Source organism: Ambystoma mexicanum, chromosome 7p (assembly GCF_040938575.1).
Source record: "Ambystoma mexicanum isolate Mex_15411 chromosome 7p, UKY_AmexF1_1, whole genome shotgun sequence".
NCBI classification, from domain to species: Eukaryota; Metazoa; Chordata; class Amphibia; order Caudata; family Ambystomatidae; genus Ambystoma; species Ambystoma mexicanum.
In genome coordinates, this window is record NC_090939.1 from 510,659,185 (window position 1) to 510,687,081 (window position 27,897).

Sequence of the window (27,897 nt, forward strand, 5' to 3'; positions counted from 1 at the left end):
GGCTCCTAGTCTCTGAGGTGGGTGTTGACACTGGGGGCAGGCCAGTATACCCATCCAGTCAACCCAGGTCCCACTCCCACAGTGGCAAGACACTGGTGCACTGCCACTGTCAGAGGAGGACCTGCAAACCCACACAACATCACACAATTGTACTGGAAAAATGTAGGGTGTACCTTTCCAGATAATCTACCCAACTAGTCATAGCATCCAATTCTCAACCCCTCATTTTATCTGGTGTTCGATTTAAACCCTGAGAGTTCCTCAGGTGAGGGGAGTCACCAACCCTGTAACAAACACACCTTCTAGGCTCATACTGGTGGGTGAACAAGGGTAGCTGTGGCTCATTACTCTCCTTAGGGACCGGTCCACCAAGAGCCTCATTTTAGAGTGCACTACATTTCGCTTAATTCAGTTTACTGCTGTGCCTGAATATGGGTACAAATAGTAGTGAGGTGGCATCTTCTAAGTAAATCCTTCTGTAGGTACCTTTGTGGAGTGTGCCCTGATATCCTTCAGTTTGCTTGTCTGGTTGGCTCGAGCCCTTACCCAGGAGTGACGTGGCATCTTTATGGTAAATGGACCTGTAGATATGTCTCTGGAGTATACACTTGGCACCCTTCATTTTGCTTGTCTAGGCGGCTGCAGACCTCACCACACCAAAGCACCTAACGCAGCTCACTAGAACCAGAGCCACCCAGTCTGCACCAAACACATCTCCTAGACACTCACTAGAAGTGAACAAGGCTAGTATAGGGCCCAACCTCACCCACTTACCCATTTTTACTGGGTATCCACATAAAATCTTGAATGTGAAAAAACCACATCCAAAATTATAGAATCAAATTGGACTAAATTTCAATCGCTCGTATTGTACTTATTTGCATTTTATTTACATCCTTTTATGTTTCCGGCTTACGTTTTCTGTGTTGCATATTGTGCGTGAGATGATTTAAAATCAAGTTGAATTAACTCAGTCTTCTCCTTCGTGTTATGTTTATTGTTGTGTTCCATATTCTCGCGAGTCTGCCCACAATCCTTCAAATACAGTTTATTTTACCTCCATCTTCTCTTTTGTGTTATCTTTATCGTGTTTCATAATCACACAAGAGCCTGCGTGATGACCGAAATGCTGCCAGCATTTCTGTCTGACTGAAACAATCTGTTAAACCGTTGTTTGTATCAGTCAGTCGTTAGTTATTTACTTCAGACAGCTTTAATGCCTGGTCCTGAAATATTATTTTAAAAAACTGCCAAAAATATGTGATTAATAAAGTGGGATAAATTCCTCATATGCTGCTAAGTGAAGAGAAAGAACGAGCAAAATCCGAACAAGCTAAGTGTTCAGACACGTGTACACACGTATTGGTTGACTAATGTTTTGCTTTATCTTTTACATAACTATACATTCACTATGATTTAGATTTACACAAGTTATGTTAATTTCTCCACAAATGTATACCTATTCCAATTTACGGTCGCATTTTTTTGTTACTTTAAAAAATTAATTAAATAGTATGTTGGAGCAAGCATTGCGCACCTTGATTCTTTTTATGGTTGCTGCACTTGCTAAAAATAAAAAGCCTCTTCAACCTTTTCACTGATATCAGTGAATCCAATACTATGGCATTATTAGAGCAGTACTTATTTTAAAGTACGTATATCAAGAAATGCTACAGCTCATGGTTTCTGCCTTTCTTCTGTTTTATTCACTATTGCCTCTAATTTTGCAGTTACTCTTTTTCGGGTTCTTTGTATTTATGTTATTTTTGTATGGCCTAAATACGATAATTTTGTCTATACAATCTTATTTTTTTGAAATGTTCACGTACATCCTTTTTATTATGTCCATTTCCTGGTCTTGAGAGCCATGTATTTCTTTAGGACCACGAGAATGGGCCTCTAGAGATCGTCTTTGCCTGGAACTCTTTTGTGCATTGTGCCAGACCTGCCTGCCTGAATCAGAGTATTTTTCCAGTGATGCCTGGAAATTGTATTTAACACTCCTTTTGGAAGTGGACCAGTAGCTTGGCATTACCGTGACCCCTGTTCTGCAACAGTTTATCATCCAACCCCTTCCCTAGTTGAGCGCCTGTGAGTGTGCATCTGTGAGTGCCTGTGAGTGTTTGCGAGTGCGCTAGAGTAACCCTGGATGACAGACTTGGATAGTAGGGACACAGTGGTGCTGACCAACGCCCGGTCGTGATTTAGTATTTGTCAAGAGATCTTAGTTTGTGTACAACATCATTTTGCCTGTCAGAATGGGAAATTCTGCAAGCCAGGGAGTGAGCCTTTCCCCTGATTCCCCTGTGGCACTCATGGCTACAGTGCATGGCCCAGACGTTGTCAGATGGATGCCAGTATGGAATAAACAGACCATGCACCCAAACCTACTGGTCTGCCCCTTAGAAGGCTCCTTTGTTGCGACTCAGCTAGCTGCGGTGCGTGAGGTTCTTAAAAGGGTGAAAAGGAACTCAGCAGTTAGGCAGTCAGAGGCCTACGTGCTGTGGTGCCTGCAGAGTGTGTCTGTGGCAAGGTAGAAGTGGCTGGAACAAGTGACCCTAGAGTGGAAGCTAGAACAGCCTAATCTAGAGAAAATGAGAAATTACCCCAGTTATGGGGGTAACCCCTGCATCTTACCAGTGTTGCCCCCAGTGACCTCTTCTGCCCCAGAAGATGTCCTAAATTGTTCTGTGCTTACTCCCCCACCCAGCTATGATGCATCCTTCCCTGTTCCTGCCCCTTGGGTACACTCTCCTGCTGCATTAGCCCCTGTATTGTCACCCTATGGGGGCCAGTATGGGGCTTCTAGAGGATGGCCCAAATTTAGTGGGGGAGGAAATAGAGCAATCATTCACCACTCCCAGATGCCCCGTCTGAACCCCGAGTACTGGGGCTATCAGAACACTAGCTACATGTCTCAGCATTTTCCAAGTAAGTATCCACTCCCAGCCCAGTGCCCATCCCACTTAGGTCACTGCATGCATCAAGACCGGTGCACCTATTGTAAGGAATGGGGCCATTGGAAGTTCAATTGTCCTCAGCATCAGCAGAACAAGGCCACAGCCATGTCTGCTTAGAGAAAATTGCAGCTCCCCGCACCATGCCTGCCTGGTCCTTTTCACCTCCCTGCTTAACCAACCTAGACCCCCAGATCAGAATGCTGGTTGTGGCCCAAAACCCCAGCATGGACAACACCAGGCCGGATCCCAGACCAATGCCTCTCATCTCCCAGCCAGTAGTAAAACAGCCAGGGTGCCTCTTCTGGCACCGCCTTGCAACCCTGGCCCCAGCAGCCAGACCAGAGTCCCTTCCAGTTCCCTCAAGCTTGACGGGAACTGGACCCATACGATGTACCCCCGGCAGCACAACTCCTCACGTTAACCATCCCACTTCCCATCCAGTGGCCCCTGCGTGACAGCACAGGTAGGTGACATGTATGCCAAAATGCTGGCGGACACAGGAGCCACCTTCAGCACACTGAAGCTGAGGGAGTTCCGAGATATCTTTCTGTATTTTAATCATTTTAAATGTTATCATTTTATTTTATAATTGTTTCTATTTTAATTTAGGATTTTGTTTTTGAATTTTAGCATATTCAATTTTAATATTTTATATTTTGATGTTTAATCATTTTAAATTGTAATTTTTTTATATGATAACATGTTTTCTCTTTCTTTTCTTACATTTTGGATTTTGTTTCAAGCTTTATCCCTTCTGAAAGCAAATATGTTTACATTTTTCTTTTTGCATTTGTGAGTTGCGAGATCTTGCGTACTATATGTTTGGAGTTCATCCTGCATTTGAGGAGTAACAGATCCTCTTTTGAATGTCATCTAGTATCTCAATGTAACCATCATACAGCTACAGTGTACCAAGCCCATTCTTTTCTAAGTGTATTTTAGTTTACATTTTCTGTTCCAGCATAACAACCTTGCCTTTCATCTTTCATTTTTGCACTGTGTCATCGTCCTGTCTTTATGTACCAAATTTGAGTTCTTTCCAGATTGCTTTCTTGTGAGATCTCTGCTTTCCCTTTGAACAAGTACACTCCCCTGCTGCATTAGCCCCTGTATTGTCACCCTATGGGGGCCAGTATGGGGCTTCTAGAGGATGGCCCAAATTTAGTGGGGGAGGAAATAGAGCAATCATTCACCATTCCCAGATGCCCCGTCTGAACCCCGAGTACTGGGGTTATCAGAACACTAGCTACATGTCTCAGCATTTTCCAAGTAAGTATCCACCCCCAGCCCAGTGCCCATCCCACTTAGGTCACTGCATGCATCAAGACCGGTGCACCTATTGTAAGGAATGGGGCCACTGGAAGTTCAATTGTCCTCAGCATCAGCAGAACAAGGCCACAGCCATGTCTGCTTAGAGAAAATTGCAGCTCCCCGCACCATGCCTGCCTGGTCCTTTTCACCTCCCTGCTTAACCAACCTAGACCCCCAGATCAGAATGCTGGTTGTGGCCCAGAACCCCAGCATGGACAACACCAGGCCGGATCCCAGACCAATGCCTCTCATCTCCCAGCCAGTAGTAAAACAGCCAGGGTGCCTCTTCTGGCACCGCCTTGCAACCCTGGCCCCAGCAGCCAGACCAGAGTCCCTTCCAGTTCCCTCAAGCTTGACGGGAACTGGACCCATACGATGTACCCCCGGCAGCACAACTCCTCACGTTAGCCATCCCACTTCCCATCCAGTGGCCCCTGCGTGACAGCACAGGTAGGTGACATGTATGCCAAAATGCTGGCGGACACAGGAGCCACCTTCAGCACACTGAAGCTGAGGGAGTTCCGAGATATCTTTCTGTATTTTAATCATTTTAAATGTTATCATTTTATTTTATAATTGTTTCTATTTTAATTTAGGATTTTGTTTTTGAATTTTAGCATATTCAATTTTAATATTTTATATTTTGATGTTTAATCATTTTAAATTGTAATTTCTTTATATGATAACATGTTTTCTCTTTCTTTTCTTACATTTTGGATTTTGTTTCAAGCTTTATCCCTTCTGAAAGCAAATATGTTTACATTTTTCTTTTTGCATTTGTGAGTTGCGAGATCTTGAGTACTATATGTTTGGAGTTCATCCTGCATTTGAGGAGTAACAGATCCTCTTTTGAATGTCATCTAGTATCTCAATGTAACCATCATACAGCTACAGTGTACCAAGCCCATTCTTTTCTAAGTGTATTTTAGTTTACATTTTCTGTTCCAGCATAACAACCTTGCCTTTCATCTTTCATTTTTGCACTGTGTCATCGTCCTGTCTTTATGTACCAAATTTGAGTTCTTTCCAGATTGCTTTCTTGTGAGATCTCTGCTTTCCCTTTGAACAAGTACACTCCCCTGCTGCATTAGCCCCTGTATTGTCACCCTATGGGGGCCAGTATGGGGCTTCTAGAGGATGGCCCAAATTTAGTGGGGGAGGAAATAGAGCAATCATTCACCATTCCCAGATGCCCCGTCTGAACCCCGAGTACTGGGGTTATCAGAACACTAGCTACATGTCTCAGCATTTTCCAAGTAAGTATCCACCCCCAGCCCAGTGCCCATCCCACTTAGGTCACTGCATGCATCAAGACCGGTGCACCTATTGTAAGGAATGGGGCCACTGGAAGTTCAATTGTCCTCAGCATCAGCAGAACAAGGCCACAGCCATGTCTGCTTAGAGAAAATTGCAGCTCCCCGCACCATGCCTGCCTGGTCCTTTTCACCTCCCTGCTTAACCAACCTAGACCCCCAGATCAGAATGCTGGTTGTGGCCCAGAACCCCAGCATGGACAACACCAGGCCGGATCCCAGACCAATGCCTCTCATCTCCCAGCCAGTAGTAAAACAGCCAGGGTGCCTCTTCTGGCACCGCCTTGCAACCCTGGCCCCAGCAGCCAGACCAGAGTCCCTTCCAGTTCCCTCAAGCTTGACGGGAACTGGACCCATACGATGTACCCCCGGCAGCACAACTCCTCACGTTAGCCATCCCACTTCCCATCCAGTGGCCCCTGCGTGACAGCACAGGTAGGTGACATGTATGCCAAAATGCTGGCGGACACAGGAGCCACCTTCAGCACACTGAAGCTGAGGGAGTTCCGAGATATCTTTCTGTATTTTAATCATTTTAAATGTTATCATTTTATTTTATAATTGTTTCTATTTTAATTTAGGATTTTGTTTTTGAATTTTAGCATATTCAATTTTAATATTTTATATTTTGATGTTTAATCATTTTAAATTGTAATTTCTTTATATGATAACATGTTTTCTCTTTCTTTTCTTACATTTTGGATTTTGTTTCAAGCTTTATCCCTTCTGAAAGCAAATATGTTTACATTTTTCTTTTTGCATTTGTGAGTTGCGAGATCTTGAGTACTATATGTTTGGAGTTCATCCTGCATTTGAGGAGTAACAGATCCTCTTTTGAATGTCATCTAGTATCTCAATGTAACCATCATACAGCTACAGTGTACCAAGCCCATTCTTTTATAAGTGTATTTTAGTTTACATTTTCTGTTCCAGCATAACAACCTTGCCTTTCATCTTTCATTTTTGCACCATGTCATCGTCCTGTCTTTATGTACCAAATTTGAGTTCTTTCCAGATTGCTTTCTTGTGAGATCTCTGCTTTCCCTTTGAACAAGTGAACTCTTAACCTGCTCCCCGAAGGACTTAAAGGACAGAGACACTCTGACTCATCTGCACTTGCTCTGTACCAACATGGAGGCTGGGGGGTTCATGCTCCACATGGGCCTCCAAAGCCAATCGGTAATGTCTGCCATTAGCCAGTTAATCATGCTTGCTCTGCTCCTCGGACTACCAAGAAAACTCTTTCCACCAGATATGCCATTTGGCAGCCCGCAAACTCAATCAACCAAGTGCTGGGTCTGTGTCCATATGCCTCCCCATCAGGGCGGGCTGATTCTTGGTGGGTGTCTGGGAGGCCAACATCCTGTGCGTGCTGCTCTGGCTACATCAGGATCAGCAGCAAGCCCTGCCATGTGCTTGGGAGGCCAACACCATGGCTGGGGGCAAGGCTGCATCCCCTTTTGGGTGGTTACGTGGCAGGACTGACCAAGACACTGTTCGGGATCTGTATGGCACTGCATCCCACCTTTCTCACCAGATGTTGTGGGGTCCTGGGATACTGGGTCCCACTTTCAGAAGGGTGCTTCAGGGCTTATTTTTGCTGTTGTCTACCTGCCCAAACCCTTATCTGCCCTTTCCCAACCCCTAAAAAATTCGATGAGCTCATTTGATGGAATGTGCATGTTAAAATGCCTGGGGATGAACATGCAGGTGATGAAAGGACATCATACCCACAGTAGATCCTACAACACAAGAGATAATTGCTACCTTTACAGACTTTGGTCTGCGCTCCAGTCTCTTACAATAGGATTTCTGGGACACGGAAGTGCGAAATGGTTAAGGGGCAATAAACCTCCAATCAAGCTGGGAAACCTCCATCCTCCCTCTGGGGGAGATGACAGTTGGTGGTAGCTGAAGAGAAAAAAATGGTCCAGTGAAGGACAAAGGCCAGCCCATTTGCTTCCAAAGACTATGTTATTAATAAAACGTGTAAGACTTTTATCTTTGCAACAGGACTTCGCAAAAATGTAAAACGTTAACAGTTTAAATGTGATTTTATGGGCTTTAATTTAAGACGTGGTGGACTTCACTGCCATGTTGGGAACAGAAATGGCAAAGAAGTGGATATTCTGAGGAAAGTGTACAGGACGCCACTGTAAAATGTAATACTGAGATGCCTAACAATAATCTATACACATGTGTAAAGTTATAGAATTTTAAGTAATATAATTCTTACTGAAAAGTGCAAAATACTGGTAGAAGTGCGAAACAAGGTCCTACAACAGTGAGGATTGGACTGCTATGGTCTGCATAACATATATAATCTGCCCATGTGATTTGTTAAAGTGCTACAACTGTACAAATGTGTAAATGATGTTATGATTGATTTTTGGCAAAAAGCACTGTGGGAAAAATACAACCTTATAAACTGAGACTCCTCCTCAAGGAGGCCATTAACTTAGGCTGACCTATCCGAGTCTTGGAGGTAGGCCTAGCTCAGATCTGCCCACCAATAATTCTATGATGTCACCATGCTCTATATAAAGGGTGGTTGACAGAACTCTGGACACGCTCTTTCCTGAATTTCCTGTCCCTGCATTCTTGATCTTCCACATTCATCCTGCTAGATCCCAGATCCCACCGCAAAGAATAGCTGATTCCAGATCCCACTGCAAAGCCAAAGCATAGCTGATTCCACTGCAAGGCCAAGGAATTGCTGATCCTATCCCCAGCAAGGCCTCAAACAAGAGAATCCCACAAAATAATCCCATTAACCAAAGGGAAAAGCTGTGGTATTCTTTTGGGAAGCATCCCGAGACCAGCCTGGCTTTTTGCCCACTAACTGCATGCCCACTGCAACCCTGGCATCCAGCTGTCCTTGTTATCCAGTGCCCAGCTGTCTTTTTCAGGAGAGTCCTCTATCCAGTGACCAGAACCTTTTGTGACCAGAACCCTGACTGTTCCAAAATCCCAAAACTCATGCGGAGACTGTGAGTATTTACCCATCCCAGAGAAACACATAGTCTCTCCATCTTGACCCTTTTGTCTTTATTCCACTCTCTAGGCAATCCTACCCATATACTGGTAACTTGTTAAAACTGTGCATTGACTTTCTAAGTGCTAGCACATCTCTCTATTAATTCTGTTTTGTGTAGATCATAAACCCTTAGTCATATTTTGAGTAATCAAACTAATCTCTGCATAAAGTTGAATGCGTGGGTGACAAGGTTGACGCCGCAAATCAACCTTGGATCTTACCGTGTCCCTCTTTAAAAATATAGTCTAGTTGAAGTGAAACCTGTCCTGTTTCTAAGCTTATTTTCTCTCTTCCACGCATTTATTTTACCAAAAGCAAACCTTCTTCCATCTTGCAAATCTCATCCAGTTCTGTAGCTAGAGACCTCCTTTCACCTCCATATTGTCCCTGTGATATACATCTATCCCCAGCCCAAAAACTGCATTCAATTCAGTGTTTTTCACCCGTTTTTTTTAAATAAAAGGTTTTTGCATTTAAAACTGCAAACAAGAAAAAATGCAACTTTTCCATGTGTGAATACGGCTGCACTGGGTTTTCAATTTCAATCTGTTTTGTGAACGGTATGCTTTTATGATACCTTGCCTGATGGTTGATAGTGAGATAACATCCCTAATACTGTGATAAAACCTATGTATATCATTATTTAACACACATATAATTAAGTATTTTTCAAAATCTGAGTGTTATTTTAGGCCTTTGCAAAGGGTTTAAAATCCGTATTTGCCTCTTATTTTGTGAGGGAAGGTCGGATTTCGTTTGCTGCCTCTTATCCCTGACTACCTGCTGCTTCTTTCTATCCACTCAGAATTCGATTATTTGTGGGTTGAGGGAACATTGCAGGGTGAAACCTTAATGTGGGTGCTATCTATCCCAATTAAAAAAGTGCTCCTATTCACTTGTGCTTTGGATATGTTCTACTAGAAGGTTAACCAAGTGCATTGCTCCCATTTCCATTGTCATTATCACCCCATTGGTGATTGCTGCCCAATATTAAAATTTGTGTGATGTTTGTGTAGTTTAAAAATAAATAAACATTGTATTTTCACCAACCAGCCTGGTTCATGGTCCATTGTGACCCGGTGTATTTGTAAAACGGGGGTTGTGAGACGGGTCGGGTACCGGCTCAATTTGAATTAATTGAATTTAAAGAAAAAACATTCCTATTGAGTGCCACATCCCAGGATAAGACCAAGTCTCCTGTCCGGTGTGTGACACCCGATTCAAACCCTTAAAAAATTGGGGGCTCGAGTCGGGGATTGAGTTTGTTTATTCACCTGTGACAGCCTAACACAGCAGACTAACCTGCAAGGTAGTGATACTTTGTGTCATTGAAATACCGGGTTACACTGTAGAAGCTCCTCCCCAAAACAAAAATCCTAAGTGCCAGGCCTGTGTATAAAATGAAAGTTAAAACAACCCTAAAAATAGACAAAAAAGCAATAGAATACAGATTACCATTACATCAATAAATTAATAAAGAAAGAAAACTTTCCAAAATGGCCACAGTAGAAATCAATAAAACTAGGGAGCACCTTCTGCATAAACTATTGGTCAGAGGGGAATGGCCAGAACAAGATGAAAAAGTCTGGCTAGAAGAAATAACGCAACAGGTCACCGCCATAGACATGGATACATGGCAGGATTATGGCCTATTACACCAAGCATTGAGCGAGTTATACATGACTCTGAAAATTAAAGAGGAGCAGAGTAAAATTGTCAGAATTGCGGCATACATGTATCTGCATATGGGAGTGATGCAGGAAAAGCATGAGGAAAATACAACTCTTGCGCAAAATAAATCCGGATGTTTAGCTCAAATCCAGACTGAACTGAAATTAGCGGAACAAAACTTGCAAAAGAGCAAAGATTCTGAGGCAGAATCTAGAAATTACATACAAAAATTAAAAGAGGACTTGGCTCTACAGCAGCTGAATAATGTAGGCCAAGAGGCACAATTAAATGCTTTAAAAATGGAGTGCCAAGAAAAGTTTGACTCCTTGGAAGATGCTCAACTGAAATTAGAACAACAAGTAAGACACAATAATGCCAGTACAGAGCAAATGGCCACTTTACAGAATCAGATAAAAAGATTGGAACAGCAAAATCATAAATTAATTATGAGAGACCTCCACTCTCACTCAGAATGTGATGAAGAGCGCCAGAAATTAGGCGCCATAACACAACATAGGGATGACCTGGCTGAACAAAGGGCCGCCCTGTGTTAGGGGAAAGAGGCCCTCCACCAGGAAATGGGTAATTTAAAAAACCAATCTGGAGAGAAGGGAGTGAGATCTTCAGGGACTGGCTGGCCTAAAATAAGAATGTGATAAATTAATGGGACATAGGAGACAAATGGAACTTGAGTTAGAGCAGGCCATAGAGGCTCTAAATGTGCAGAAAAGGGAGGCTCATCGGCTACAACAGAAATGGGCTCAGGGTGCCCAAATTATAGAGGCAGCACAGAGAGATAATGAGGCCCTGTCTGAGGAGAATGATGGGCTCCACAAGCAAGTGGCAGCTCAACAGCGGGTCATAGAGGCCAGTAAATCCCTGATAGCCGAGAAAAAGGCTCATATCTCTGCCTATTATCAAGAAATAGGGGCTGAGAAAGAAAAAACAGTGCTGTTGGAGAAAGGGCATCCTAGATCTAATGCAAACTGGAGGGACCCTGAACAGGTAGAGAGGGACAGGGCAACTCCTGGCACTCATACATTTTCCCTCATTTACTTAATCTAAGACAAATATGTCCTAAGTACGTTGATTATCGTTGGGAACTCCCCTTGTACCCTTCAGTAGCTTTTGGCTGTGGTACCCTTGATCTCTGACCAGCAGCTATTCTTTGTTCATGCACACATTTATATTAATAGCCTCTGTCAGCTCCACTGCTCGGATCTCTCTGCTTCGGGCTCTTTGCTTACTATCATTGAGAATGGACATCCAAGTTTTTAACAAGACCAATTCACGCGTGATATATTTTCTGCTGCAGCAAGCTTCTATATGGCTCATCTACCATGTGTTTCTGTGTATGTACATTCACTACTCATCTGAGTACTTATCCTTTTCGTATATATGGTTTCTTCTCACTTGTTTATATTTTTACTTTTGTTTCTTCAGTTACATCTTCTGTCTTTAAGTATTCTAATATTGTTTTGGTGCGTCATTGTATCTTATTCTTATGACAGCACTTTGCACCTGTCAGATCTTCTTTACAACTCCTCGATATTCAGTGGTGTCTGCAAATCTCCTGCTACCACCGCAGTATGAGTGTACATTTAACAAAGATGTCTGAGTGCCTAACGTCTCTCATGCACTCTATGCAGTATTGGTATGATACCTGATGTCATCCGCAGTGTCTTTCTGTCATTCATGCAGTATGACTTAGGTGGGGGTGGAGCCTATCAGTGACATACACTTCTGCTCCTCTGCACAACTAGATCCAACCCTTGATAGATTGTTTCTGGTTCCTCCAGTTTTTGCGCAAAGAAAAAGTATGTCTCTCAGGAATGTTTTAGTTAAGGATGAGTTTGATCAAAAAACTCTTCATCAAATATTTCCTTTACAGGTATGCAACCGTGCCACAACTGCCAACATTGTGGCAACATTATTAGAGGGAAAGTGATTTTGCATCCATACTCAGGGACACAGATTCCTTTGCAGGATTCTTGGACCTGCCATTGCATGAATGCTGTGTACAGCTTAAAATGCCCTCATGGCAATTTTTGTGTTGGTATTATGTTATTTAACACGTTACGTTAGGTAAGGACAAAATCCAGTGGACGGAATACAAGTCCAATATCAGGTTGAAGAATATCAGGTTGAAGAACTTAGTCTCCAGTAACTTTGCATTTTGTCAAGGCTAGACACAGTGTAGCACAGTTACAATGTGTCATTTTAGAACAGGTAATGCTATCTAAAAGATGAAGTGACCTTCAGAGGAGATTAAAGCAAATGGGCGTACCTTGGATTGAGGCTCTTGATTCTATGTAACCCAAGGGCATGATCCGTAACTGGGATTTATTGAGTGTTGTGTAAACAGGATGTATTGATCACTGAGATATAATGTTCAGTGATATTGTGCGCAGCAGGTATACATGTGGTATTCCTTCCGGGAGTAGCTTTGTTAGTCTGATGATTGGTACGAGAAGATGCATGTGGGACTGTGCATCATTATGATGAATTGTGTCTGTACATTTCTTTGGAAGATGTTAATGCTTTTGGCTGAATATACTGAGGACGTTGTTATGGGATGAGGGGTAACAACATTTATCTATACTGTAGATATGGTGGAGATTGGAGCAGTGTGAGAGGTCAGAAATGTGAGGTGGGCAACATTGTAGAGAGTTTTCAAAATTCATCATTTTATTAAATAAAAAGTTTGGATAAACACCTCAGTATGCCTACTCTGATGAAGATTTCCCTGCCTAAAATAAACTAAAGAAAACACTCTAACAAAGGATATCTATCCCTCACACGTATACATTCAACAAATCAATAAGGAAATGCATGGCAGTTCAAAACAACAACATTAATATAACAGTTGAGTTTGTGATAAGAACACAATTCCTTCTTATGATCTGGGTGAATTCCCCTTCCCCATATTCAAGCAGGCTTCTACTACACAGTTAAAAAAGACATAAGGAAATCCTAGTTTATAATAAAGTGTTAGCACAGTTCTTTGCAACTTCCACTTGATAACAGAAAGGTCTAATACTTATATGATATACCAAAAAAATATAATGTTCTGTCTCTTCTTTGAGTAAGACTGAGTCTCAGAATTATCTTCTTCACATAAACAACAATAATTGTCTTTGTCAGGATGGTTTTCCACAGCTGAATGCTTCTGAAGAAATGCAACTTCTCCACAGCAGGTTTATATAGTTCTTCCTTCAGAACCACGTAAACCATGTATTTCTTTGCGTAGGGCCACTTTACAGCACTTCATCAGCTGCTTCCTTGTTTACTCCCGTACCAGCCCTACTACTTCAAAGGTTTGCCATCTGGGTATACTCCCCTGCCTGAACAGCAGTTCACAAAACATAACATGCTTCAGTGGTAACCTTCAACTTAAACAGCTTCACAACATATGTTAATGTGTAGCATTAAACATTTTAGCAACTCTTCAGGAAGAACATGATTCACATTGGTACTTTTTATCACTCCTCTGCAACTATGCTCTTCATATTTTGGTCACTGGTTGCAGCAGTATGAATTGTTATCTGTGGAGGTGATTTTGCAGTGCATTATGTTCTGCTATGGCTCAAATCAATGCATTGTTGCTGCTATGCACCTTTTAAAATACATTTTATCATTATCTTATAAAGATATATTTTGGTGATATACTATGATAAAATGCTAAAATGTACGTGATTTTATTTATTGAATTGTATTTGCATTTGTAAAGGTTATTTATATCCATATACAAATAATAAATACGATTTAAAAAAAAGAACCATGCTCATCTCCTTCTAAATATCCTTTTCCAGAAGGGCAGCCTTTTTGCCAATTATGTTTTCCCACTACACAGTCAGCCAAATAGTGATAAGGATAGAGTATTACTCTGCTTCTTTCTTGGCTTTGGCAATGCATGTTTATATCGGCTGTTGCTCTGTGTTTCACAAAGTATGAATACTAAGTCTCACAACCCTTGAGCAATCCATTGCTCTCCTTCGTCTTTGGAAATATATGTTAGGCTTGAATTGCTTAGGTTTCTCCTAGCTTGGGTAATGGTTGTATGCATTGGTTGTTAACAATGTTGCCCCTTTGGGTTGCTGAACTTTCCATAAACTTGCATGCTTAACTTTACAGTCATTTGGCTTTAATATATATGAGTTTCACTGCTTTCTGATAGTTTGGTATTCTAAATTACTGCTAACACCTTTACACTCAATTGCAATTGAAACCACCTGCCCTGAACATGCAAGCAGTCTAGGAGCACTCCAGGGTCACTTTTCACTTGCATACTCACTGGGTCAGTTGCATGCTCCAATTCCTCTCAGCGTTTGAAGGTCTTCCCCTGAAGTGGCTCATTGCGACCCGGCGAACATCTTTTCCTGGTTCGCCTTCACCCGCGCCACACGTTACTGGAGCTTCCTTTGCTCCCAAGGCTTTCCGATGCACACCAGTCACAAGAGACAGCCTCTTGAGAGGGAAAGCTTCACTCTCTGCTGATTTCCGTTGCACATCTTCTCCACCATAGGTTACCAACAGGCAAGTGTTCCTCTTGCACACTTCCTGCTGCACAACCTCTGTAATTGGGACAACTGGAGGTATAGACCCTCTACGAACCAGCTACTGTCGCTGGCTTCAGAGTGGTCTCAGAGTCTTCTCTCTCCTCCGTTCCCACCCTCGCCTGCATACATGGTCTGCAAGGCTCTGCCTGCTTACTATGCTCTACTTCTAATTCCTGCACCTGACGGGGCTTGTTAAGCCTCCCTGTCTCCCTCAGGTGTAGGACATTTACAATAATTAGCTGACCACTCCTGCAGCATTGTTCCTCTTCAGCCCGCTTCCTTGTCCCATTACTTAGGGAATGATGGGACTTGAAGTGCAGAGTGACAAAATTCGTTTTTCTGACTTCTTGTTAATTGTCAAACTTATTTCTGTTCCCGATATTTTTCTTTAAAGAATTGTCATAAGGATCAGTCCTCATACTTAATTAAAAAGAGGAATACAGTTTTTGATAGTGTAAACTGTTATTATTCACAGATTTCCTTTTACTGTCTCTTTGGGAGGCAGGGGGTTTTCAACTTTATAAGTCTCCCTAGTTTTAGAAGGGTTTATATTTCGTTCATTGCCAAATGATTTCGGATTGATTTTACCCACATTAAGATGTTCCAGTTGCGGAACAGGCAGATTGTTATAACAACGATCAATTACATATTTTGGCATTTGTTAAAATATTCTCCCTTGTGGAAGATAAATACTGTGTCTTATCCCACAGAGTCCTCTCATTCCTCTGGGTCCTTTCTCCTCCCAGGTGATCCTCCCGCAGAGCACCACCCCTATGGTCAGGATCGGGAAGCGCCTGCCTTTCCTTAGCTACCTGGGAGGAGACTTTAGGCAAGGTTTTAGTGAGGAGTCCATACAATTCATCGCAGCAGGTACTGGGCTCCTGATGGGCTTCAAGTGCCTGAGAAATACAATATATGACATCTTTTTGATTGTCAACCCCCAACCCCCTAAAGCTTATGAGCAGAATTATGGTAGTCCTGACAGGCATAGAATAATTAAAAACATGGAATGAAGAGTGGGAAAGGTTGTAGTCCTGGTTGACAAATGATGGGAGCTATAACTCTAAGATTGCTGCCGAATTTCTGTTTCAGGGAGGCACATTTGAGTTACTGTCAAAGTGATTTTAAAAGAATTGTGATGGGTTTAGGATAAACATTATATGAGTTGGGTTGTTAATGTTTTGATGGATGGCTTGTTGGATATAGGGGTAGAATGTGAGTGGGCATTGAACTCATGCTGGCGCTTGAGTTCCCAGAGTGGTGTAAGGTACATAATAGTCTGTGATTTTTATCTTTTTATATGTTGAGAGACTGTGAGCGGGATTGCACTGTTACGCAGTTCTTGAGCCCATTACATGGATGTAATGGAAGCCCATTACATTGGGGAATGTCTGCAACGTTCATAGTTGGTGACACGTGACATCTGCGTAATATAATGGGCTTGTGGCACTATACTGGTTGTTGCCAGTCCTGTGCCTAAACACATTTTACTGTGAGTAGGAGATCCGATGCTTGTGCTCAGTTATGAGTCTGAGCTCTGATTATGATTTCTGGTTTACTTAAGTCCATGCAGGTTATATTTAATATCTAATCATTGTTTGCTGGCTGGAGGGTTTATGATGATCACTTCATTGATGTGAGATAAGTGTCTGACTCTCTATTTAGGAGGATTCCTGATGTCTTTTTTATAGGAATGTGTGCTTGGATGTTTTGAGAAGCCTTGTGAGGTTAGTGTTATATTTATTAAGGTTTCTACATTTCTGTCATATCTTGTAAAATGGGGAAATGTCACATTGTTATTTTTTGTAGGTTATTTTAAATTCAAGATCATACTATGAATGAATATGACAGTTGTATTGCCCCGAAGAAGGATATTTTGTCTTATCTGAAATGTGTTGGGATGACAGAGAATCTTAAGAAACATTTTTATTTTCTGTTCTAATTATAAGCTGTCAATCTATGCTTAATTTTCGGAAAGTTAATTAATCAATAGATTTTTTGAAAATGTATTTTTTGAAAACATATATTTTTACACTATTGTGGTGGAATGCTATTTTCATGAGAGAAAAGTATTTCTAGATAGAAGAGATTTAGGTAACATTAATGTTTGGTGAATATTAAAACTTGTATCTAATACTGAACTCAGATTTGGGTTACATTATATTTATTTGAAACATTGCATTTATATGTCATTTAATGTTTGATGTGGTTGATTTACACATAAGGAGGAAGGAAGCAGTCCCTATAGGGTGCTTTGGGGTTACCCATTAATTTGTATGGGTCATTACTTTACATACAACTCCAATAAAGTCATTAACTTTCAAGAGACTGCTTTGAAAAACACTGGCAGGCACACTGAATGCAAAGCCTGATATTAATGCTTGATTAAAGGGAGCTCAAAGAGCTCCCATGAGGAGGTGTTTTGGGTGTGCAGAGGCCATAGGGATTAGTATGGCCATGGGCAGGTAATCGGGTGGGCACATAACCAAACAACACCTACAGACGGTGTCCCTCCGCATATGTCGTTCCTCCCTATCTGTTCTCCAATGCAATAGTTGCAGCAAGCAACACCTAATAGCCCAAACAAAAACGACAATTTGTTCATGAGAAGCCAGATAATGACAAGATTTAAAGATTATTTGAAAATAAACAAATCTTTATTTGAACTCTATTTCAGCTATTTTGCTTCAATGAATGACAGGCTGCCACATACATCATCACGATATGTCTGCTAACGCAACATATGTCACATTATGAATCATCATGCCTTAATTAAAGTTGCTATGTCTCGCTGCACTGCTACGTGCTGGGTCATGCAAGGCTACACTGAATTACTGTTGTGTGTGGGTGCTAGCATCAAGTGAGCAATGGTGGTTCATTGCAATTCCAGCGACCATGTAATGCAAGTCCTGGAAGCTTGGTCTGTGAATTACAAGACATCCTCATACCCTAACTGATGCCCACGCAATTTGAAACTAGCACCCTCGACCTGCCTATCCTCATCATCTGCCCAAAACAAAGCCACTCTGGCTAGACAGATGAGAGCCTACAGATTCTAAATTAGGAAAGGCAAACATGCCTTCTACACCTCCCACATCCCCAATGCAAACAACCCATGCAAAGAACTCAGCAAGATCATCTCTAAGTTCAAGACCCCCCTAAGCTCTTCCTCTCCTCCTATCATCTCCCAGGCACTATGCTACACGTTTTCTGACCATTACTTCAACATAGGCATTGAAAGTAACCTTGCCATCCACGCTAAACTACCAACCCTGTCGACCCCATACTGACAGCCACCTTTCTGCTGCCCCGAACTCTGACCTTTTTTGGCTCCTTCTCTGCAAACTCCCATCCCAATTTTTCAAAGCTTCTCTCCAGTAGCCACCCCTACGGTTCCCGGGGAGACCCCTGCCCCCCAGCTTTCCTCAAGAACATCCTCTACTCCACCTCTGCAGGCACCCTCACCACTCACTAACAGCAGGTATCTTCCCACCTGAATACAAAACCTCTCACATCAAGCCTCTCCTAAAAAATGCCCTCTCTTGACCCCCTCCTTCACTCCAATTACTGCCCCATCTCCAAAAACCACATCATAGCCAAATTACTAGATCCAAGCATACTCCCAGCACAGATTCTTCACCGAGGCCCACAAACTTCTTGACCCTGCCTAGTCTGGCTTGTGTAAGCAATCTAATTGGCTTCAGTTAATGAACATTGAAGAAAATCATTCCCTATTCAAGTCTACCTAAATAAGATACACGACGAATTAAGGGTTAAGAGACTATTTAGCTACACCATACCAACTCACCACTTGTCTTGAAGAAGCCCTTTAAAACAACACGGAAGAACCCACCTGTGGATGGGGTTCATTACTTAAATATAGGTCGAAACGCGTTGACACATCATTCTCATGAAATGTTATTACTTTTTGAACAATAACAATTGGGTAAAAACAGTGGGGAATCATTCTGCCTTTTGAAAAATAGTACAACAGTATTTCTAGTAGATGGCTAACTAGAAAAACCATTGTAGAGATAACCCGCGAAAAAGTGTTTGTGTATTATTTTTATATGTATTGAACATTGAGAAATTAAGTGTAAAGAAACAAATAAACTCATTATTATGTGTTTTTGATATAACGTGAAAGGTTCTGAATCTGGGGTATGTATGGTCATACAGTTTGTCCCATATATTGCAAAAATGTGTGAGTCAAGAACAGGAGACAGGGGTAGTTTATCTTTCATACTTGTTTGTTATGTGGCTTCAGACCCCTCCATGACCCCTCCATGGAACTGAATCCTCCATGGTCTCTATCTGGGACGCCCTGAAAATAACAGCAGACTCTGAGGGATGCAGTGCTCTCATCCTCCTTGACATCTCATCAGCCTTCAATACACGATTAACCACTCCATCTTCATGAACAGACTCTTAGACCCAGACATAAGGGTCTCACCCTCAGAAGGATCTCCTTTTTCCTCTCCAACCACTCCCAAATCATCTCTCTCAATATATTTTCCTCTGCCCCCCTGCTCAATCTCCCACAGAGTCGCCCAGGGAGACTCCCTTCCTCCCCTCCTCTTCAACCTCTACCTTTTACGCCTCCCAAACCTCCTCTATTCCCACAATCTCACCTGTTAAAACTATGCTGGTGACACCCAGATCATCATCATGATTGCCAACTCCCCTTCCTGTCCCCACCGAGATGTGGCATCCTTCATCTCAGGCATTGACCTCTGGATGAGGAGCAATCACCTGCTTCTAAACCCTAGAAAATACAAAATTCTAATCTGCAGCAAAACTGCTCTCCCTCCTCAGTCTATCACTTGGCCGCACTCATTAGGACCCACGCCCACTGCATTCCCCTCAGTCAAAAACCTTGATGCACATTTAGCTCTAACGTGACCCTCTCCTGTCACATCAATGCAGTCTTCTGATCGTGGACCTTCCACCTATGCATCCTCAAGCAGATCTTTCCGGCACCCCCAATTTTACAACCTTTTCCGGTAAGCGCACCTCCAAATTGTGCACAACGGATTCTCCGCATAACAATAACCCAGCTACGATGCCCAGATGCCCTTGCTGTCCCTGCAACCCGAATCTGCTTTGGCGCTGTGTTTCCGGCCGAAATTGCGACCGTGTGCATGCTTCCACCATTGCTCACCATGTGGAGCCCAGCACACTCAAAGATGGCCGCCCGCCACCCATTTGAGGCATCCACTGCCTAATCCACCCAGCAGACGCTGCTGAGTCTTGATTGGCTGGTGACCCTTCTTCAGCTACCTATCGGGAGCCGGCAGGCGAAGCCAGCCCACTCTCACCAAGGCCCAGTGAAACAAGGCTGACTCCTGTCCTAGCCTGTCCTCAGCCTTACTCGCCGTTCTCCTGGACACTATGCCCTTTTTCACCTCGCACTAATCCCTGCTTGTGGTTACACAGCTGACTCTCCTCCTCGTGAACCTATGGACTAGCGCTCTCCTCATCCTGAAAGTAAGACTGGTAACGTTATCAACTATTCCAGCGCTTCCAAATGCTATGCTTATTCCCACAAGCGTGATACCTAGTATAGCTATATAAGTGGTCCACTCTGTGCCTACTGCCCTACAAGCATTTATCTTGCCTGTTGAACTTGCTGACATACTATCTATCCTGATGTTGGTAATGCCTTTACTATGCTAATATAATCACAAACGCCACTTGACAAGCTGTAGCAACGTAGCAACCTGCTCCATACACACCTCTGTACTAAGTCTGCACATCTATTACGAGCGTCCTGACTTTAATCAACTGAGCCGACTACATATTTGAGCCCCTAGTCGCTACCTATTCGCGGTTGCTTACCACCAAGTGATCGCACCATTTCAGCGCCTTATTTGCTTGCACTGCCTATGTCTGTTCTCATTGCCGCCCAGCCCATACCTTCGCATTGCATGACCACGGCACTGCTTTCATTTGCGGCTCTGTTGGCCTGTGCTTGCCTTGAAACTACTATGCTGTCAACCCCATGCTCGCTTTTGAAATAATTGAGCTCTTGCTCAGAACCGCAACTTGTACCCACTTGTTAGCTCCATGATTTATGCTACTCTGCCTGCCTGATACGCTCATTGTGTATTCCCAATTTTGCTGCGCCACACCTTGATCTATGCCTGCATATGTTGCACCGCTCCGCGTAAGACATGTCCACATGATCTAAGCTAATTCCAGGGTACCTGCCTTACTCTGCTGTGCCTTTCAACTTGACATTTACCTGATCTGCCAATACTTGCTGCCAACACTAGAATGTCTTCTCTGTCTGAATTGGTGCACCGTTACAATTAGATCACACCTCTTGCATTCTGCATTGTTCCCTGCCTAACATGCTAATGTATATGCAAGCTTTGGTATTTGCTTTGCCTGTGTACCCTGATCTGATGCACCCCCATTGCTTGACTCTGAATAAGTAGACTTAACCTGTCTTAAACTCATTAGCCTGCATTGCTCGTACAGAGCACGCACTGCCTAGCCAAATAGTGCCTGTAACGCTTAACTATAACTGCCTCACAGACCCAGCGGCCCTTCCTCTCTAATCTCGGTAACATGCTACCACGCTGGTCCTCCCTAAGCTCACTGCTCTCCTCATTACAAGTACTACTCTCAGTGTGGTCAATTACCAGGTCATCACACCTACCATCTCCCGATTTAGCTGCACCTAGCTCCTTGCACACCTCATCCATGGCCACCTCTCACAGATCTCCTGATACCTACCATAGTACTGCACCTCAATACCACAACATCTACCTCAACGATCCGGCCCTATGGCTCGACCATTTCGCCAAAAAACCCTCACCTAACCAACCATGTCCTATCACTCTTAGAAACCTAAGATTAGGATCTAGACTTATGGGTAAGAAGGGACACCCCATGTACCTGAGTTCATACCTCAAAACTCATACGCACAGCCCGCCTCCAAAAACGGCCACCTCACTCACGCCCCATCACACTCAAACCATCACAGCTTCATCAAGCAACGTTGGTTTAATTAAAGCTGCCCTGATTAACGCAAGATCCCTAGCTCTGCACGCTCTGGACATTGCTGATCTTATCAAAACTCAGGAACTCGACTTCATCGCCATCACCGAGACCTGGCTGCACGCGGCTTCCGGCCCGGCACTCTCATTGGCTATCCCCACTGATTACTCCATCATCAGATGTGATCGCACCTCGAGAGGTGGAGGAATTGCTTTCATCGCTAGAAACTCATTAGGACTTAGAACCATGCCAAGCACTAAGGTGGAAACTGCAGAGTTACACTCTGTCAAGCTTGGACTCTCAGCTAACCAAACGGCTACCATCCACCTAATATACAGACCCCCTGGTCCACCCACATCCTTTGTGGATGATATCTCTACGTTAGTACTCAACAATGCTAAATCCAACTCCCAAACCATCATTCTTGGCGACCTCAATCTAGGACACCAAGACCCTAATGATCCTGCGGCCCTCGACCTAGCTAATACCTTAACAGATTTAGGTTTCACTCACCACATACAGGAACCCACCCACATTAAAGGGCGATCCCTTGACTGGCTTAGTGACACCAATTGCAATATTAGCGTAATCTCCAACGCCCCTTGCTTGTGGTCTGACCACCATGTCATCACTTTCAGCATTGAAGCAGCCCTACCACCCAGGCCTTTGGTCGCCCCAGCCACCCTCACTAGAAATAAAAAGAACATTACGACAGAAAAAATACTCCCCCTTATCCTTCCCACACTAAATAACGCTCCTGACACTTGCTCAGACCCCACCAACCTAGCCGACATGTATAACCAGTCACTGCTTGCAGCCATCAACTCTATCGCCCCGCTCAAACTGAAGAAACCCAAACAACGAGCACACCTTAACTCATGGTTTACTCCCCAGCTTAGAGTGTTACGCAAAGAGAAACGCTCAGCAGAGTCACGCTGGAGAAGTCACCACTCCGACGCCCACAAGGACAGTCTTCTGATAGCCACCCTTAACTATAAAGAAACTGTACTCCAGGCAAAAAAAGATTCTTATAATAACCGCATTATGTCAGCCCAGTCCAATACTAAGGAACTTTTTAAAATCCTTAAGGAACTCGAGACACCTGCAGCCACCCCGGACTCTTGCTCCAAAGACAACACTTGGTGCACCAATATTCAGTCAACACTCCTGGGTAAAACTGCTACCCTCCAATCTAAAATCAGGGACAAACAGAAATCCCTACAGCTTGACCAACCACCGACCACACCTACACTTAATACACATTTAACCTATCCGCATAAACCTTTCTCCTTCTCCCCACTCACTACTCTCGAAGTAGAAAACATCATAAACAATCTAAAACCTTCCAATTGCCAAGGCGACCCCTGCCCAGCACCTATTATCAAGGAAGCATCTCATGAGCTAGCCCCGTTCATTACAGCATTCATAAATGCTTCTTTCAAGACGGGTATTGTCCCCGAAAACCTAAAGGATGCATGGGTTATCCCACTCCTCAAAAAACCCTCCCTTGACCCTAATATCCCAACTAACTTCAGACCTATCACTACGGTCCCATTCCTGCTCAAGATCCTGGACCGCGCAGCCTACCTGCAGATTCAGGATTACCTCGAACTAAACAATCTCCTGGGCTTAAGACAATCAGGGTTCCGCCCTAAACATGGCACGGAGTCAGCTCTGATCGACTTGAAAACTCAGATGGAGTGACTGAAGGACAATGGGAAGCTAGCGCTTCTCCTTCTCCTCGATCTCTCCGCGGCTTTTGATCTGGTCAACCACCAAATACTCTGCCAGCATCTCAAATCCGCAGCCCACTTCTCCGACTCTGCCAATGCCTGGATCCACTCATTCCTGAGCAATAGATCCATGAGGGTCTTCTCACCGCTAGCATCAGCGGATCCCTCCCCCATTCACTGTGGCGTTCCTCAAGGCTCGTGTGTATCCCCTACGTTGTATAACGTATTCACCAAGCCCCTCTTCGATGTGCTTGACTATCTGGGTGTCTCCTACACTAACTACGCGGACAACACCCAGATACTCATCCCTATCACAGGAGACTACACAGCTGACACCAAAGCCCTTAACAATATTTACTCTCTCATCCAGGCCTGGATGGCACAGCACGAACTTTGCCTTAACGATGATAAGACTGAGCTCTTACTTTTAGGATCAAATCATCGGCTCAACAAACTAGACCAAACCTACAAGTCCTTCATTATTGACGGCAATGACATTAAAGTCTCCAAAGATACTAAGACGCTAGGGGTCTATCTTGACTCCTCGCTTTCTCTGAACAGACAAATAAATGCAGTTAGGTCAGCTTCGGCCTATACCTGCAAACTGCCTGTAGACCCTTCCTAAACTCCACCAACTGTATCACACTCGCCAGAACTCCTGTTATGGCCAAAATCGACTACTGTAGTGCTCTCTACCTAGGGACCAGTCAGTCTAACCTTAATAAATTGCAAACTGTACAAAATAATGCCTTAAGGGCAGCCTTAAACATCCCGAGACGCTCTCATATCTCCTCCGTCAGATTGGACTTACGCTGGCTCCCGGTAAAACAGAGAATTGCCCTGAAAACCCTAGCTTTGACTCACAAATGTCTGAACAACAACGGCCCACCTTACCTGCCACTCGCTTCTTACGCCACACCAACACTCGACCTACCAGAGCAGCCCAAACTCACAGCCTCATCGTGCCTAGATGCAAACTCCAAAAAGCTGGTGGGGTGTGCTTACCCGTCCTGGCCTCCAAACTCTGGAACACCTTGCCCACACCTATCAGAATTGAACCATCATTCCACTCCTTCAAGAACAATGCTAAAACATGGCTGCTCTCCCAAGACTCATGAGACCTTGACACAGTCCAGACTCCATGTGGGGAACAGAACTGAATATACATTTTCTCTCTGCTCTGTGACTGTATTATACGCTGTTAATGGTACCCTTCGGTACATGTATATATGCTGTATATTTTTGTAACTCACTGTAACTACTGCTTTTTGTAACATGTTTAAGAGTATGTACATGTATATATGCTGTATATTTTTGTAACTTCTGTAACTACTGCTTGTTGTAACATGTTTAAAAGTATGCGCCCGGTTGCCCCATGGGCCTGGTTTTTTGCGCTTTATAAATCAAATCAAATCAAATCAAAATCAAATCAAAATCCGTACCTCTCCTACTCCCATATTGTTTCTGCAATCATTGCCATCATCCTCTCATGCCTAGATTACTCTAACTCTCTCTACCCAGGTACACCTACATATCAACTGAGAAAGCTCCAATGTGTTCAAAACTCTGCAGCACGGCTCATCCTCGCACTCTCCTCCAGAGAACACATCTCCCCCGCACTAGGGACGCTTCACTGGCTGCCCATCAACTGACGGTCCTCCTTCAAAACCGTGTGCATTACTGACTGCACAATCCCAAAGAAAGGCCCGGACATCCTCCAAAGCAAGCTCACTCGCTACAACCCCAACAGGATCTCCACATTAGGAGGTGCCTGTTTCTCTGTCCTCGCACCCACTTTCTGGAACGCACTCCGCCCTCATGCTTCGCCTCATAAAGTATCACCTGGCCTTCAGGAAAGCCCTCAAAACCTGTCTGTTCCCCCCAACATTCTGATCCCTGCCTCACCGCACCCACTCCATGCCTATAGCACACAATCTTCATCCTGCAGTTGCCCCCTCCCATCCCCCCGCTCACTACTCCCACCTACCCATATGTCAGCTACTAGCTACTTCTTTCCTTTCAAAAACATTTTTCTCCCTTTCAACTTTCATTGTGAGATACCAAGCACACATGGATGGTCCAGCAACTCGCACCTCGCGCCTGACAATGGGCCAGGTACTGCACTCATATGGGCTTGTAGAAGGGCAATGCATCACCCTTCAAAAGCACCTTTGGAAATTCATGCTGATCATCCCGAGCGAGGAAAACCAGGACCCCCAGACCGCTTGCGCATGGTCGGCATGGCAGGTGACTTTAAAGCACAGGATGGTGGGGCAGGCCGCCTCATGTAACCATGAAATGGGGTCCTTGTTTTGCACTAGAAGGAACTGGGGATGGCAAGCTCTCACTCCAAGAACCTCTCAGAGGGTGAGTATTATGCATACATCGAGCACTTAGATCACCTCTGAAATGTAGCACTGCTCCATGTGCATAGATGGAACCCAGAAAATAGACATTGTTTTTGTACGGCTAACCCATTTCTCCCCTCGCACACTGCACCTTCGCAACTTAGCAGAAGGCACAGTGTCACTCCACAAACCCTGCACTCACATATAACACAAACACTATTGCACATCACCTCTTCCATAAGAATGAAGCTACTTTTAACACAAATATTCGAACTGTAGCCTCCCACATAACTCTCTATCTTCTTAAACACAATCCCCCCTTTAGTCCACAGTATACCTCTGCTGCGCCCATACACACTCCATTTAGACATCGGGGACTACCAGGTTCTTGGCCACCCTTGCATAAATGTAATGGCTGAAATGCACACATGCAAAATATCACATTCCAAATTCGTCAAAGTTTTCTGACTGCGGTCCCTCCGAGAGTGTTCAACCAAAAATGCATTGGGACCATAATTATGGTGAAAGGCACTGAACAAATGACAAAGTGAATGACAGAATTAATCTAAAATACATCACACAAATCAAGAACTCACTAATTTCATCTCATGTAACCTTTTATCGACTTGCCACCTCACCCTGCCCCTATATTAAATCTTACACAGCCAATAGGATGTGGTCTGCCAACAATCAGCAATATCTCTGACACACACCACACACAAAGTGTATGCACACCCTCATGCCGGCAGCCTCTGGCCCACATTGCAGAGCCATCTATCAGCAACCTCTTAATTTCTGCCTCTGCTCCCATTAACCCATTTGTAACTTCACTTTTTTTCTTGCTGGTCTTTAAGCATGTTTATTTTCAATATGTATGTACCAGCAGCCCCTTCAGTGATATTCTGAAAGGTTTGAGCTTTCAACATTTACACTGTTAACATTTATCGCTATGATCTTCAGGTGACTGAGAAGAGTGGCTTCAACTGGAAGCCAGTTCTTATTTTGCGTGAGATTTTGCCAGAGCTGAACCCCAGGACTTATTCCACAGAGCCAGCACTTATTATCTCACATTCTGTTCAATTATGATGAGTTTAAAAAAAAAATATTTTACATTTCAGTCAGTCATAGTCACGCAGCAACAACAACATGTATGGGCCACGTGCCTATGCATCACGAGCTGGCTCATCGTTACTCATGAATCTCATGTGCCAGGCTGCTATTGCTGTGCTAGTTATCGATTTTCATGAATAATAGCGAACCAGAAGGTGACTGCTTGTGCTGGCTATGATGGCACCTGGCTCCAGTCAGTCTGTATGACATTGGTGCCACTCTAGTACTATGATAACCAGCAGCACTGCCACATCAGCCAGGCACCTGCAGTACCAGAGGCAGGCAGACTTGCACTCAAATATGTGCCATTGTCAATGGTGTGGCTGGCTCATGTCATGTGTGATTCTGGTGCTGCTGAGCCTCTGGATGTGGGAGCACTTAGCTGGCATGTGCAGGGCCTTTTTTGTTTAGCTGGGCACTGCCCCTTTCTCTTTCAGTAGGCAGCCAGCATGGGGTGTGCCAATACGCAGGTGCCTGCCAGGTCAACCATTGACTGAGTCTTAAACACACACTGGCATGGGACTGCAGTCAGTGGCATAAGTTCCACAGTGCCATTAGTGGGGCAGATGGACACCTTGCACAGAAAGAATCATAAAAGGGCCATACCAACCGTCAGCATCACCACAGAGGCAAGACCAACAAAAAGGCAACTTTGGTACTGAGTGTTGACTGTTCCTATAAAAGAAGATTGCGGGGGCAGTGGTTGACAAGCACTGTGACAGTTCAGTGATAGGAATGTAGAGGAGCAACTGCTTGCCTCAGCAGGAAATCCCATCCCCTATTGCCTATATGTCAGAGACTGTGAAATGTTTGACACCAGCAATTGTGCCAATACCACAGCGAATATTAA